Source organism: Cibotium barometz, chromosome 36 (genome assembly GCF_041138505.1).
Source record: "Cibotium barometz isolate CiBa-2024 chromosome 36, ASM4113850v1, whole genome shotgun sequence".
Taxonomy (NCBI): domain Eukaryota; kingdom Viridiplantae; phylum Streptophyta; class Polypodiopsida; order Cyatheales; family Cibotiaceae; genus Cibotium; species Cibotium barometz.
This window is the reverse complement of record NC_141081.1, coordinates 42899741-42916425: the sequence shown is the minus strand read 5'-3', so window position 1 is coordinate 42916425 and position 16685 is coordinate 42899741. Positions and strand designations below refer to the sequence as shown.

At 49.8% G+C, this 16685-nt stretch overlaps 1 long non-coding RNA gene across 1 annotated transcript in view; it reads left to right on the top strand.

Annotated features, from left to right (window-relative positions):
- LOC147617915 (uncharacterized) overlaps positions 1–15749 on the top strand; it is a 34361-nt gene extending 18612 nt beyond the window's left edge. Inside the window, exon 2 of the long non-coding RNA XR_015262275.1 lies at positions 15076–15749. This is a non-coding gene — a long non-coding RNA (uncharacterized LOC147617915). The remainder of the gene's footprint in view (positions 1–15075) is intronic.
- Positions 15750–16685: the final 936 nt, after the last annotated feature.

Genomic DNA, 16685 nt, shown 5'->3' with positions numbered 1-16685 from the left:
TTAGGGCCATGCCCTAGATTTAGGGACCCCCAATATGGGAGTCAAATGAAAGCTTTTTGTGTCCACATTCACAAGTTTTTCAATCTGATGCATCTAACTCACGTAAAATGAAAATCAAGCAATCACTCTAACATAGACTTCAATTGGTCAAGATCATGATGGAAATGAATCCGGGTGAAGGTGGTGGCAGGGGGTGTGGGTGTGGGCGGTAAGGTGGGGCATGAGATCGTGAAAAAGTAATGCGTGGTCAGCTAGTATGGGAGGAGGAGGGATGGTGAAGTCTGGGATGTGTGGTATAAGAGCAAGAGACCCCATGAGGTAATCCACCGTACTAGTGCCTTCCCTATGCGGAAAAGATGTAAGGCTGTCGAACTACGGCCATCTGGATAGTCCATTATATATAACCAGCTCATGCATATCCCCCATCTCCAAGAAGTGTCTACCATATGGTGTTGCATTCCCCATATCCTGGTTGGCCCTTCAGAGGCCCATCTCAGCCAAGTCAATTTTTGACAACATAATGGCATCTCCCTGGAAGTCATATGTCTACACTTGTTTCCCTTTTGTCCATGCATTAAAGTCTCCTAATAGAAGGACCTCTCCTTGTTGGGAGAAGTCTGCAAATAATGGCGCATATGGAGTCTCCCCTTTCTCTGTCAACCTGCATGCATATTTTGATTTCCTTGGTAGGAAGTAGCATATTGCAATATGCATCACTCTCAAGCCAGGCTTGCATGCATATTTTGGTTTCCTTGGTAGGAAGTAGCATATTGCAATATGCATCACTCTCAAGCCAGGCCTGGCTAATCGCATCCACATAAAGCGAGCCTCCTCATTGTGTCTAACCATTGTGAGCATGCCTCTCAAATGAGGGCGAAACAAGCATGCCACTCCTCTTAAGCCCCCAACACCCCCCCCCCCCCCCCGGAAACCGATCCCGTCAAGTGGGAATAGACTCCGTTGGACACCCATATGCGTAAATAGCACAACTTAAATATCACAATATGAATGGACAACTCAATAACAACTGAAAACTGAAATGAAATGAAATGATGATCAATGGACACCAGCACTGGGGCCGGAACGGGCCGACCCCCCCCTCAATATATGATATATTATTGGGAGTATTTAAGTGATACAATGCTCCATGGTTCAATGAACCAGATGATGTCCATGTACAACTGAGATGAATATAGTTACCAAACAAGAGACTTGAAGTAGACGTTCGAAGGAGAGCGATCCACTTGAAGAAGTCTAATCTCTAAGGTCCTGTGCCTTCACTGGAATCCGCAGAGAGCGCCCCACTGGTGTTCTAGAACCACGCACAAACAGGCGCTCCCGTACTAACGCCTGGCTCTCCCGATCTCGGCACCCATAGACCGTGGTTCTCCAGAAGCTTGGACTACCCGTCACCGAACGGGTGTTAGCAACAGAGAGTATCCCTTGTAAGATTTACACCAAAGACCTTTGCTTGAATCTCAATCCACTTACGTTGTAAAATAATGAATATGGCCTTCAGTAGTACTAGGCACCCAGTTATGAAAGGAGAAGTCTTTATTACTGCTGTTGCTGCCAGCTTGAGAGATAGGGGATGGAGAGCTAGCAGCTGCCCAATAGTATGGGAAGTAATATTCGCATGTTGTGAAGCTTGTATGCAGCGGCCTGCAAGGCAAGGGAGTGAAGTCCTGTGTGCAACCGCCTGCAAGGCAAGAGAGAAAGAAGACTTGCGCAGCCCCCTGTGTGCAGCCGCCTGCCAAGCAAGGAGAAAGAAGAACCTGTGCGCAGCCGCTTGTGCACAGTCGTCTCGTTGCAGTCGCCAGCCGGCAAGATGAGAGAGGGTGGCCATGCACAGCCGCCTATATGCAAGGAAGGATCACGCTGAACGATGGAGGAGGCACACGTCGAACAGCTGGCCGGCCTACCTTATTTGCATGGAGGCGGCCAGTTCCAAAGTTCCCAAGGGGGGGGGGGGGTGGGTAGGTGGTCATGCACCCACCCCCACACACATGATTAAGGGAGGGCTTCCCTCCCCACCATGGCCCATGTGTGGGTGCCCACCCTTCCAAGGGCACCAAGAGATATCGGGGAGGCTGCCGGCTCATTAATGAGTGTGAACCTGCAACCTTATAAAAACAAAGGTTAAAAATAAGGCTATAAAATAAACAAATGCAATACACTTACCACCTGTTCACACGCAACAAAACTAATCAGAAGGTAGAGCAAACTTCACGACTCACTGGCAGGCGTCCCCGCTCAGTAAGTGGCACGTCAAACAGGAAAACACAAGAATACAAGTCATGCGAAGACAGTTCCAAGCATGCAAACATGAATGCATGTGCAAACAATATCATGGACATATCCCCCGTTCATGGAACAAGTACTAAACATTCCTGTCGGGCACAACAATGGCACGACATAAAGTATAAATCTCGGTCTTCCTATGGAGTGACAGTCCCATAGGTAAGACACAGATCCAGGCATGAGCCTCCCTATGGAGTAACAGTCTCATAGGCAAGACACGGCACAAATATTGGCTCTTCCATGGCGTGACAATCCCATGGATAGAACACAGTCCAGGTCATACACGGGTGGCACCAATCTGGCTCCCGTCCATACGACACCATCCTGCTAACACACGGGTGGCACCAGTCTGGCTCCCGTCCATGTTATGCAAAAAAAAATACTGGCCCCTTCACATGAGACACCGGCCTGGCCTCAAGTGAACGAGACACAAATCTGGAGATGGACCAAATGGTCGGCCAATTGGTGACCCCCCCCCCCAGTGGTGCGTGTTTGCTCTCTGAAAGCTGACTCCCATGTGTAACCCTGCACTTTGGGTAGCCTTGTGTGAGGGCTTTGATGAGTTTCTATGTAGAAGATAATATCCCTATTTATGTAAGTCTATGTGAAGCCTCTTGTGTCTGACCATAGAGTTCCATTGCAATTCCATACTCCCATCCTCAATGCATTTGTGGTCTCATAGACCCCACACCGTCATGTGGGGCGTTTATCCGTGATGATGACTTGGTCATCACGATAAACGGCCCATTTTCCTGCCCTGCGGGCTTCCATAACTTGAACCATCCCAGCTTTCCTGTGTTCCACCTGTAGGGGAGTGAGGTCATCTCCAAGGTATATTTTGGTGATTCAGAGGGTGACCCTCTTCTTCAAGAAAGTCAAATGGGACTCCATATCTTTGAACTTGAGGAGGAGAGGCCTCTCCCTTCCTTGTCAAGTGCTTCTTGGCTCGTCAAGCATCTACACAAGGGGTGTCAGTGAGGCCCATCTCTGCATGAAGTCTCACTGTCCTCTTTTGGTGAGGTGCCCGCTTGCAAGCTTGTTACTTGCACATGTAGAGCCCTAGATTGGTGACGCTTATCTTCCTCAAGCGTGGCCATCATGATGGATGTGGCATTTGGGGTGTGAGAGAGAGGGGGGAGAGAGAGGGCTTGAGAGTTGAGAGAGAGAGAGAGAGAGGCTTGATAGCTGAGAGAGAGAGAGAGAGAGGGAGGCTAGAGCTTCAAAGTTCAATGCATACCGTACGATATCCTATGGAATCGTACCGTGTGAACCGTACCATACGAATAGGTTTGTAACGGTACGAGAAACAACTATGTCATCAAGTTTGGATCTTTATGTGGCTGACATTCCAAAAAATAGTCTTTAGGATTAAACGAGGCCACTGCGAGTTTGTGGTGATGCCATTTGGACTCACCAATGCACTGACATTCAACAAGATGATGTTTAGGGTCTTTTAGGGTGATATACTCATCTTTTCTGCCATTGCAGAGCAGCATGAGCAAGATGTTGAAAGTCTTGCAACTGTTGTGGGACAATGAGCTCTTTATCAATGCAAAGTAGAGCAATTTTGGAGTAGCGGAAATCCACTATCTGGGATATGTCATCAACGTAGACAGGATTACCCTTGATCTTGAAAAGGTACGGGTGATTCTTGAATGGGAAGCTTCCAAGAATGCTCAGGAGATCCGCTCTTTTGTAGGTCTCTGTCAAGCATACAATTCCCACATGGACAAATTTTCCGACCTTGCAATAGATCTTATAAACTTGCTCAAGGGCGTGAAGACGCGTCATTAGAAGGTGTCCGTTATGCGCAAAGCATTTGAGGCATTCCATGCAAGGAAGAAAGTTGCCTCCGAGTCTCCGGTTCTCAAGTTGGCCTCATGGAATGATCCTTTTGAGGTGGTTTAGCCATAGGAGCTATCCTCTAGTAGGAAGGGCACCCAATGGCTTATTATAGCCGGAAATTGAATGACGCAGAGAAGAACTCAGTATACAACAAAGAGTTATTGGGGGTGACGATGGCTCTTAAGCATTGGAAACTTTTCCTCTATGGAAAGGAATTTACAGTTAAGATGGATCATCAGGCATGTAAATGGACGCAAACCATGCCTAGTGTCCAATGGAGTGACGAACAAGCCAGGTGGAGTCATTTTTTTCGTCAATTTGGAGGTAGATTTTTTTTTTCTTCGAGAAAAGATCCTTTCATTAGTTATATAAAGATGCCCATAGGGCTACAAAAGATCCTCTCCTGCTCGCAAGGAAAACAGAGCAGTGGACAAAGCAAGGCAGCCCGGGAGACTCTCCCTAGGTGCTGCAAAGTACAAGCATCAGTACAAAGAACTGAGGGGCTAAATCATACAATAGGAGGGGGGAAAAGCCAAACAGGTGGCCTGTAATGCCAACGGGGGGACCCCGCGTGTAGGGTATAGAAGGGGCCGCTGCGCCAGGTGGTGTGGAAGGCCTGGCGCCGCAAGATCGCCTCATCCGAGTCACCCCGGGGATGCAGTCATACTGTCCTCGCAAGGTGTGGATCAACTCCTGCCAAATCCCCCGAATAGTCTCTGCTGGTGGCTCCAATCTCCCCTCAAAGGCCCTGCTCTGTGCGAACCGCTGGGCTTCAGATGAGCGGCTGTCTGGCCCGCTCCTCAACACAAGAAGGAGGTCGCTGAGAGAGCCCCGGTCTCAGCAGCTCCCAAGCTCTCAGGGTGCTCAAAGTAAATCTGTCCTCCCATCCTCTACTGAGGCCTGTCCTCCTCATCTCTATGAAGATCCATCGAATCTCTGGTGCCCAAGTGCTCCCTGCTGGGGGAGCCCGAGCCTGCAGCCGCTGCAAGAGAAGCTCTAAGGATACTACGCTCCTTGACGAATCCTGTCTGGGTAGCATGAATCAACTCCCCCAGGAAGGGCTGGATCCTCAAACTCAAGGCCTTTGCTAAGACCTTGTAGACAGTATTGAGGATCGTAATAGGTCTCCAATGCCGAATATCATCTGATACTCCCTCCCCCTTGGGGATAAGAAAGATCAAGCCCTCTGAAAAGCTCTATGGCATCACCCCAGTGTCCAAAACATATTGAAAGCCCTTGCGGAGGCCTGGCCCCCAAAGGTCCCAATAGCGCATAAAAAAGGCAGGCGTCAATCCGTCCTCCCCTGGGCAACTATGGCGCGGCAGGACCCTCAAGGCCTCAGCAAGCTCAACCTCTGAAAGAGGCACACCCAGAACTGTACGCATACGATCTGTGATCCTCCTCTGCACATGGGCCCACACAGTTTGTCTGCAAGCATCCCGAGCCTCAGTGGGCTGGCTCCTCTGAAAGTAGGTCTCTATAGAACCCAGTGGCAATGGCTCTGATCTCCCCGGGCTCAGTAGCTACTGATCCGTCCGGCCTCCCGAGCTGACGGACTCCTGCTTGAGCATGGCGGGGTCCAGTGATCTCCAAAAACTCTCCAGTCACTCTATCACCAAGCTGCGTCCACTGAGAGGCGTGGCGGCGATAGTAAAACTCATGTCTCTGCTCCTCTGCCTCTCTAACCTCCTGTCGTGCCTGGCTCAGCTGGGACGCCACCCACTCACATGCAGGCTGCTGCTCGTGAAGGCGCTGGAGCAAAGCAAGGCTGCGTTTCAGCCGATGCTCCCGCTCGCGAGTCTCTCTTAGCCGTGTCAAGGCTGCCGCGTGCAGAAAAGAGCTAAGCTCGATGAGTCCTTGGGCACACTGGCCTGCTGCATCCTGGTCAGAGCATTGACTATCATGCCAGATCCTCTCAATGTCCTCAGCGAGACTAGGATTTGTAAGTACCCTCTCTGGGATCCTCAACTGCAGGCTGGGCTCCCGTGTCCTCTCCTCAAGTGTCGCAATAACTGGCGCATGGTCTTAAAATGAGGTGCCAGCGAGAATGCCAACGGAGCCCCCTCGCTCCACTAACCAGTCGCCCACATAAAAGCGATCAATCCGTGATAGATTAGTCCCTCCCTGCCGCGGCGATCCGACCGAGAGAAACTAAGACTGTCCTAAGAGCGGGAGAAGGCCCCATGCTGCCATGCATCAGTGATCCTCAGTGACATGCAAAATCGCTCCCAAGCTGCAAGCTCCGTGCCGTGCACTGTAACATGACTGCCTCCCACCCTATCGGCCGGGTCCTCAAGCATGTTGAAGTCTCCCCCGACACACCAGTGTGGGGCCTCTGGCAATGCATCCATAACCTGGGTCCAGAACTCTGCTCTGACACTAGCATGGTTGGGCGCATAGACGTTAAGCACGCCCAAGAGCTCATCATGCATCCTCAGAATGACATACTGTGCTCTACCAGGCACAATGATCCCTCGATCCACAATGGCCTGCCGCCATACATCTGCAATGACCATGCATACTCCTCCCTGTCCACCCAAAGGGCCGAACCCTGCAGACCAAAAGGTGTCCCATCTACCAGGCATCACCGAACCATATCTCCGGATCCTGCTCTCACCCAAGTGGTGCTCTTGCATCATCAAAATATCAATACTCTTGCATCATCAAAATATCAATACTGCCACCAACTAGGCATCTCTGCAGCTCCTGCCTCAAGCAACCACGATAGCGTATGTAATGTGCTCAGCCGAGGCCCTGTACATTCCATGAGATGATCCTCATGGATGACCTGCTGAGGTGGATGCTGTCTCAGCCGTACGGCGGGCCTTCGCAAGCGGCTTGGATGGAGAATAGTCCCCATCCGAGCGGCTACGTATCTGCCCACCCGGTGTGCTGCAAGAATCACGGATCAAACGCCAGTGGCTGTGTCCCATGGCGACTGCCTCTCGCTCAGACATAGCAACCTCGTGAATGCATACATATCCAGGGCCGCATGCTAAGTCTGCCACTATGCGAACGACCAAATGGCGAATCCCTGAGGCATCCAGACTCCCGGGATCCAAGAAAAAATGAGCCAACTCCCATAGTCGGCCTATCACATCTGTCACCTCCAGATCGCTCACATGGTGTGAAAACTCAACTGCCTGAGTCTTCAAAGTGCTAAGAGCGAGCTCCATAGTCCACTCCCGGTCGCATGGGCCACAGAGAGGGAAGGAGAAGGCCACCGCTGAGTCAAGTGCCTCCTCCCCGAGGGCCGGAGGTATCACTACATGAACTCGGATGGGTGCTGGCTCATGGGGGCCCTTTGCTCCAAAGAGCCGTGTGAAGGAGTAATCAAAAGCCTCCGAGCGCTGTCTAGTGCCGAGGCGACTCAACCGACTGCGGATAGATGATATCCGTGAAGCCCGAATCGGCATGGTAAGTCTCCTTTGCGGTGCTCGATCAAGATCGGAGCTCAGAGCCCTCCGGATTGCAGGTGAACGCCAGGGTACTGCCAGGGCCTCCCGGGGAGCTGAGGCTGGCGGGGGGGGGGGAGGAGGGGGGGGGCGAGGGGGGTGGAGAAGGAGCCGCTGCCGAAACCGGAGCGGGGGCAGGAGGCGGTGAAGGAGGAAGCGAGGCGGTAGGGGGGGACGGGGGTGGGGGGGGTGAAGGAGGGGGTGCTGGCATCTCCTGGTCCTCAGTCGTCGCAGGGGTCTCCTCCTGTAGGGGAGCAAAGCTGTTCCTCATGGGAACCCAGTGGTGCTGAGTCTGAGGCTGCGGCTGCATCGGTCTCTGGGCATGCTGCTGTGGCTGTCTCCCTCGACGGCGCCCCTGTCCTGGCTGCCACTCCGAGGTCTCTGTGGCCTGAGCAGGTGCCTCGGAGGTTGCCTACTGAGCCGCATCTGTGGGTGGGCCATCAGGGGCCTGCTGCTGCTGTGAGGGTCGGGGTCTCCTGTGAGGACAGGCCTTGGCCAGATGGCCGACCTGCCTGCAAATAAAGCACTGGTTCGGGAGCCCCGAGAACTCCACTCTCTGATCAATCCATCCCCCCCCATCCTCGGTAGCTGAATGACCTTCGGAAGGGAGGAGATGTCCGGAACCAAAACTCTGACGGAAGGTAGCCCAGCTGCTTTGGCCACCACTGAAGCTGTTGTGGGGCCAGTCTCTAGCACGGAACCCACCAATGCTCCCAGACTAGAAAGGAGCAGCAAGTACTCATCACGACGGAGTCCAGGGAAGCAAACTGTAACATGGAAGAGGCGCTCTCCTTGCTCGTCCGCTGCTGGGTCAAAGCCATGTTGCCAAGGTCTGAAGAATGCCCGAGCACCCCTGATGTCTAGGGGACTCATGGCTAGGACCTTGGCCACGCTCTGGGCAGTCTCGAACTCGATCTGGTAGTGACCACGGCCTAGTAGCTGAACATCCAGGATCTTGCCCACATCTGCAAGAAGGCGGGCCTGGAGAAGATCCTGGATCTCCCCTCTGCTGGGGCGAGTGCCGACTATAGGGCAGATGGTGGAATGCGCCTGGAGGCGTTCCACCTCTGCGGTGGGGCTCGCTTCCTCTTCTGGCGAGAGAGAAAGCCTGATGGGGGTATCCTCAGGAGCGGGCGAGGGGGCTTCGGGAGAGTCCCTCTGAGGTGGGGCGAGAGGAACCTCCATCAGAGTCTGAAGCTAGGTCGAAGGCGGAGCGAAGCGGAAAGTCCCACAGGAGCCGAGCTGCACACAAGGGCGCAAGGCAAAAACGAAAAAAGGGGGGAAAAACCCAGGGGACGAAAAAATCAGAAAAAAAAGGGGGGGAAGGTAAGGCGGCAAAGACAAAAAAAAGGGCCCCTAGGGGGGAGGCGGAAGCAACGCGAATCAGGGGGTGGGGGGAAGATATGGCAACGGCGGCGAGTGGGGGGGCGAGGCGCTGAAGGAAGATGGGAGGGCGCGAAGGAGAGGAGGAGGAGCAGGGGGCGGCGGGCGCAGCAGCACTGGGGCACGCAGGACAGCCAGGCGGGGGAGGGGGGGGGCGAATGCGAATGCAGGCGGGGGGGCGGGAGGGGTGAGCAAACGCGAAGGCGGAAGAGGGGGGAGGTGTGCAGTAGCGCGAGCAGGGGGGAGCGCGAGCTTCAGCGAGCAGTTTCCAAACCTTGTTCCTTTAATTTGGAGGTAGATTGAATATATCCCTGGGAAAATAACCCCATTGCAGATGCTCTAAGTCGCAAAGATATCATTCAGACTCTGTAGGAGTCCACTATGCTTGAGATACTTACATGGAAAGGATTTAGACAGTATGAAGGCATAGTATGAGGATTCTTTGGAGTTCGGGACTTAGTATAGATTGGCCCTTTAGTCAGATGCGATCACTATACCATCCAGGATGGCTGGTTCTACTACAAGAACGGGCTATGCTTACTAAGGGAAATGCCTCAATCATTCATTGTAACATTGTACATCATTAGTACCCTTTTAGGAACATTTGTCATATGTCGTGATCCCATTGTAAGCCCCAGTCCAAGACATATCAGGCACGAGCTACGTAACCCCGTGCCTTATCCCCTAAGTAGCTTAGAAGATCCTCTCCTCTCCACCCAACATATGTGCATATCCTCAGTAGATCTGGACTTGCATAAGTGGCTTCATAGAGTCTTCTACAGTGCTATTGGGTTAGCATATGGTTCTATCAGTGTTCGGTCTTCCTCGTCCTTGCATTTGGCAGTCCACAGGCATCATTCACATCATTATACAAGTTTTCCAAAGTATACAAGCAAATATGCCTGCTTGCCGCGCGCACGGGGGGGGGGGGGGGGGGGGGGGGGGGGGGGGGGGGGGGGGGAGGGAGGGAGTGGGTTAGTGGGTATTTGGGACCCAATCTAGTGTCGACTCTTATCTTCTCTCTTAAGTAAAGTGGATTGCATAAACTCACATGTTTAAAGAAGGCTTTGTTGCGTGTCACAATGGTCAACCTATTGCATGCTACAAGAAATGGGGAAAGGTGCACATTGCGCGGTGATCTATGTTCAAACCACCTAGATAGTTACAAGTGCTTCCGAGAAGTACTAGGCTCTACATGACCGGTTCTAGAAGATTCCGAGAGTACTAGGCCCTACATGACCGGTTCTAGAAGATTTTTCTTTGGGACAAGCCTCTCTCCCCCTCCCTCCTCCTCCCCTTGCCGCGCGGGTCGTGTCTAGACCGGAGGATCACATGTTAGATCTCCTCCCATGCTCGGAACCATTGAGTAAGTTTCCGTATCGCCTGAGCAAGGCTATGGAATTGGAGTTGGACCACCAACTCCAAGAATTGTTGCAAGTACGTTCCATACGTTCAAATGTGTCCCCTTTTGCAACACCGATCCTTTTCGTTAAGAAAAACAATGGATCTTCCAGACTTTGTGTAGATTATTGTGTGTTGATAGTCAAGAGCAAGATCTCGATGCCTTGAATTGACTATATCATAGAGTGGTTGAATGGAGCCAAGGCTATGGAATCGGAGTTGGACCGCCAACTCTAAGAATTGTTGCAAGCAGGTTTCATATGTTTAAGTGTGTCTCCTGAAGCATTATGCCAGACCTCCTTCCACATATGTCCAAGTGAAACCGATCCCGTCAAGTGGGAATAGACTCCGTTGGACACCCACACGCGTAATAGCACAACTTAATATCACAATTTGAAATGGACAACTTAATAACAACTGAAAATTGAAATGAAATGAAATGTTGATAGATGGACACCAGCACTGGGGCGGGAACGGGCCGACCCCCCCCTCAATATATGATATATTATTGGGAGTATTTAACAAATACAATGCTCCATGGGTTCAATGAACCAAATGATGTCCATGTACAAATGAATACAGTACCAAACAAAAGGCTCGAAGTAGATGTTCAAAGGAGAGCGACCACTTGAGTGGTTTAGTCTCTACGGTCCTGTCCCTTCACTGGAATCCGCGGAGAGTGCCCCACTGGTGTTCCAGGACCACGCACAAACAGGCGCTCCCGTACTAACGCCTGGCTCTCCCGATCTCGACACCTTTGGACTGTGGTTCTCCAAAAGCTTGGACTACCCGGCACCGAACGGGTGTTAGCGGTAAAGAGAATCCTTTATGAGATTTACAACAAAGTTCTTTACTTAAATCTGAATTCACTTACTTGTAGCTCGCAGATGGAAGACCAATACCCGAGGTGTCTGTGTGCAACTACTAGTGGTGGACACCAAGACACAACAGCCTGTCGAGGAGGATGAGTAGCTGCCTGTGGAGAAGGTGTAGCCACTTGAGGGAGGGAGATGCCGCCTATGGAAGGGAGACGCAACCGCTTGCAAAGGAGCACAGCCGCCTGTTGTGCAAGACACAGCCGCCTGCTGTGGAGGAGGAGGAGGCGTAGCCGCCTATGGAGAGGATGAGGAGATGCAGCTTGTTGTGGGAGGCGCTGCCATCTGGAGAGTACAGTAGTCGCCTGCTGGAGCCACTTGTAGGGTGGCGCAGCTGCCGGTATGGGCAAGAGACGCCTGACTCCAGCCGCCCGTGGGGAGGAGACACAATCGCCTGCAGCCGCCTGTGGATGCGACAGGGAGAGAGAGGCGCAGTCGCTTGAAGGAGGCGCAGCCGCCTGATGGATAGCAGACGCCTGGCTGCAGCCTGTGCCGCCTGCAGTATAGAGAGCAGCCTGCTGGAGAACAAGCGCAACCACCTGCAGCAAGTCCAGCCGCCAGCAGAGGTGGTGGAGATGGCGCAGCTTGAGAAGGAGGAGCTGTACAATCATCTGTGTGTGATGCTGAAAGATGGTCGCCTCTTTGTAGGTGATTGGAGAGGAGTTCCACGACCACAGCTGGCTGGCTCCCCAAGGTTGCATGGGGGCAGCCAGTTTCACGGTGTGGTGTGGGTAGGTGGCCATGCACCCACCCCTACACACACAAAGGGTTAAGTGTGGCTCCCCATCTTGGCCCATATGTGGGTGCCCACTTTTAAGTGAATGTGAACCTACGACCTTATAACATTAAAGGTTAGAAATAAAACTATTAAACCAACAAGTGCAATACACTTACCACTTGTTCACATGCAACAAAACTCGTCAGAAGACAGAGCAAACTTCACGACTCAGTGGCAGGCGTCCCCGCTCAGTAAGCGGCACGTCAAGTAGGCAAACACAAGAATACAAGTCATGCGAAAACAGTTTCAAACATGCAAAACATGAGTGCATGTGCAAATAGTATCATGGACATATCTCCCGTTCATGGAACAAGTAATATATGTCGAGCACAAAAATGGCACGACATAAAACATAAATCGTGGTCTTCCTATGGAGTGACAGTCCCATAGGTAAAACACAGTTCTAGGCACGAGCCTCCCTATGGAGTGACAGTCCCATAGGCAAGACACGGCACAAATACTGGCTCTTCCATGGCGTGACAATCCCATGGATAGAACACAGTCCAGGTCATACACGGGTGGCACCAGTCTGGCTCCCGTCCATACGACACTATCCTGCGAACACATGGGTGGCACCAGTCTGGCTCCCGTCCATGTTAAGCAAAAATACTGGCCTCTTCACATGAGACACCGGCCTGGCCTCAAGTGAACGAGACACAAAACTGGAGATGGACCAAATGGTCGGCCAATTGGTGACACCAAGATGAACTGGAACCATATATTGTTGACGAAGCCGAAGTGATGGTTCCATAACAGATTTTTTTGGACTGTTTCAAGCTTGGCTTTGGCTGAAAAGAGCGTCAGTTCCTCACGAGATTTCGGGACCGAGGGACGCACGAAGCAGTTTGGCTTGACAAGAACTTCTTTGAAGACTATCTGGCATTATTGACGGAATGCAACATTTGTCAAGTTAAGCAGAAGGGGATTTGAGTGATTTATGGTCAGATCGAATTTGAAACTGTATGCCAATCATATAGTGCCTCCATTTGCACTAGACATGTAAAATTGTAAGTAATTTTTAATCATATAAATCCATGAAGTTTCCTGCTCTCGTAAGTTACTAAATGGCCATGCTGTGCAGCACATCACAACTCCTGCCTCTACTTGAATCACAAATCATACTGAACAGTTCTCCAAAGCATTTGCACAAGGCATGCACGATTGCAAGTAACTTTGGTCTCAGGTGGAATATTATAACTCAGCTTCACGAAGTTTACTGCTCTTTTGAGTTATACTGGATGACCATGCTGCTGCACCACATTAGGTAAGAAGTACAGTTTCACAACATCCATTATGAAGAAGATGACCTATGTATTTTGCAATATTGTCCAGCCCAGGGGCGTGCTCCAAAGAAGTAGCGCATAATTTGACTTCTGCATTTGACTATCCTAGCTGAAGGGGCTTTTGCAAACTTAAAATCTTTCTTAGATGTTGCTCAAGTTCAAAACTCGTAATTGGTATCCAGGCTACTGCATATACATGAGATTCTGGGAACAGATCAGGTTGTCTATATCTTCTGTGCTGTGCTGCGTGAAACTGCTGCAACCTGGGAGCTCTCAATGATATGCAGAGTCTGGGCTGCTGTGGAGTAGTGTTCTGCTCTTGCTGACATACGCTGGTGCTAGGGCTGCAGTTAGGTGGTGGATGGTTTGCAAATTGAGTGAAAGCCCCTCTATGTAGATGGGAATTTGTGTTGGTATGCTAATCGGCTGGTTGGTTGCAGCCGACATGCATATCAAAGCAAGTTCTTGCATTTTATAAAGGCTTTTGGGCCCTTTTTCTACCCAACTTTTGGCTTTTTCAATACTGGTTTGGTGATGCAAAGGTTTCTTGGGGTGATATTTCTTTCTCATACTATTTGTGCTGGAAGTTGGCTCCCAATGGCCATCTCCAATTATGGTTATGGTATGGACATAGGGTAATGGTGGTGGTCATAGACCTCAGAGATTAATTGGGGGACATACGATTTTGTCAGTTACTTAAAGTAAAAGCTCAAGAATCTACTAGAAGCAGGTGCTTAGCAAAAGTGGGAGCACAGGAGAGTCTACTGCATCTAATGCACAAGAATATGTTGACTTTAGCGCACATGGGGACTAGATTCATGGGAGAGAATGTAGGGGAACCTTTTGACCTCATCAGTGATGTCACATGCTTTGTACTTCAAGCCTATATAAGAGGCTCCATCTTAATGAAAATTGTGTGGGATTAACCTATTGCTCTTGCCTCAAACATGTGATTAAGTGTGTCATTAGCACTCTAATCTCGTCTCACTAATCATGTCCTAATCATGTTGCTAATCCTCTTTGATCCCCCATGAGCACACTTCGATCTCACCTATTGTTTTATCAATTTGGCAGTGGATTGATTCCTTCTGCTGGTTCCTCAGCTTTGTCTGCGTCTCATGGTGCTCCTCCTGTGCCCTGCCTCACTTCATAGGTCAGTGCATGCCAATTCAAGCATTCATGGACTTTTATTTACTCTCTCATTGCCTCCTCTGGTCCTTAACGTGACAAGACTCAAAATATTGATGGTTTTATGCACGAAGCCTAACCCTAGCTATGTCCCCAATCTAACATTTGTTGCCATTGATGATATGATTTACCATTGTCTGTCAAGGTAGTGTCTGTCAAGAGAATAGAGGAAGGCCTTCCTTAAATCATTGAGTAGTATCACCTTGGAAAGGGCTCCCTCATGTTTACTCGTTTACTCAAATACGCCTCTTTAAACTGCTGTGAAGAAGATGCAGCGTTATCATGCTCTTTTTCGGTTTAGCAGTTGGTATTTCATCCATGTTCGTGGCCTCATCAAGCAGTCAAGCAATAATTGGGGCACTTGTGACCAAGTTTTTTAAAGAAGCATTGAGCAGAAAGTAGCCTAATAGCATAGTTTTTAGGTCTGCATGTATCTAGAGGTAATATCTGTTTGTGCACGTGTGCCTATGTTCATACTCAAAATCTGGCACTCTTTTCTGGCACTTCAATATTTCATGTGAAGTGCATTTATGCAAGTTACTGCTGAATTTCTATGTGAAAAACAGCTGACAGTGTTTTTCAGCCGGTCCAGTGAGTATGCAAAGAAAGATGACCTTTTGCAGCTTGTGGTTGGGTGTCATCATCCTGCTACTTGAACATATTCTGTCGACAGAGTGCATGGAGTTGCAGGCGCTGAGGGGTGAAGATATGCGATGCCTATTTGAGGACAGAGACTCTTGCAAGAAAGCTCAAGAGAATCAGTGCGAATGGTGTGAGCTGCCTCAAGAATGTTACCATCTAGAGCTTGTGAGCAAACTAGGGGCAAATTGCAATGGTTCTCAAAGGCGGCAATTAAAAGCGGTTGAAGATTGTGCAGACATTGCATCCAAAGGGACGTGCCTTTCTTTGGATCATTGTAGGTGGTGTAGAAGTGAAGCTGTAGATGATGGGTGTTTTAGGGCTTGGCAAGCAAGGAGACTTCCAATTCAGGTGTTTGACTGCAGCAAAGTGTTGTGAAGTGTTGTGAATAAGACTCAATTATTGTTATATTTTCTACAAGGTTTGGGCATCATAATGACAATTAGCATCTTGCACCTACATGAAGAACTATGAGCAAATTCTTAAAAGTGTGCTTTTTGGTTTGGATAAATGACTTATGGCCTCTTTATGAAGAAGCAAAAGGATGGAAGAACTAATTTTTCTTGGGCAATGCAATCTATCAGGAGATACGATTTTTTCCATAGGCATGCTTCTTTTTGGTATAGTAACATGCTTGCATACACATGCGCACGTGTGAGGTTTCTGGTATTGAACTCATGTGATGGAATAAATGTATACGTACATACAAATGAATGTTAATAGCTTTGGGTTACAGTGTAAAACAACCAATTAAGTAAGACCCCCAAATGCCGAAAGGTGTTTAAGATCCCCAAACCCTGGTAGGAGTTTACTTCTTGCATGTGCCTTTTTTTGGATCATTTAGATATCCTATAGCTTCTTCGTCTAGCCGTCATTCAAAACATTTGTTAAGTGTCCATGAATATCCTTTGGCTTGCCTTTGCAGAAGGTGGTGGCTGATGTAGTTGTGCATAATAATTACTAGGGCTGCACAAGGTCTGAGAGTAGTGGTGTATTTGTGCTAACTTTTGATGAGACATTTGAATATCCACAGGTAATGTACAATTGAATAAATTGTGTAAGATGGGGGCTAAAAATCAGCATTGGGGGAAGTAGTTGGCATAGCTGTGGGTAGATGGCAAGAAGAAGCACAGGAAATTGTAGGCCATTGGGAAAGTTCAAGGTATTTCTTGTCTTGTTCAATTGTGTGAAAGGTAGGAGACTCGGCATGCCATGTGGATTGAAGAGAGTGTGGTATTTCTCATCTTGTTCAATTGTGTGAATGTAGGAGAGACACAAATGTGGGCTCACTGTTTTTTTTTTCCGGGAAAAAGATCCTTCTATTAGTTACTGAAAGAGCAACCACGAAGGGCTAAAAACAGCCACAAAGGGCTAAATACAATCTTGCCTCATGCACAGGGCGGGAATCAAGTATTCAAAGGAGGGGGAAGAGACGCTTCTCCTCCGGTTGGCCGTTCTTTGAGGAGAAGGCTATCTCATACAGGGGGGGAGGGGGGTACAACCACACAGGTGGTTTGTAATGCCAAGTGGGGTCACC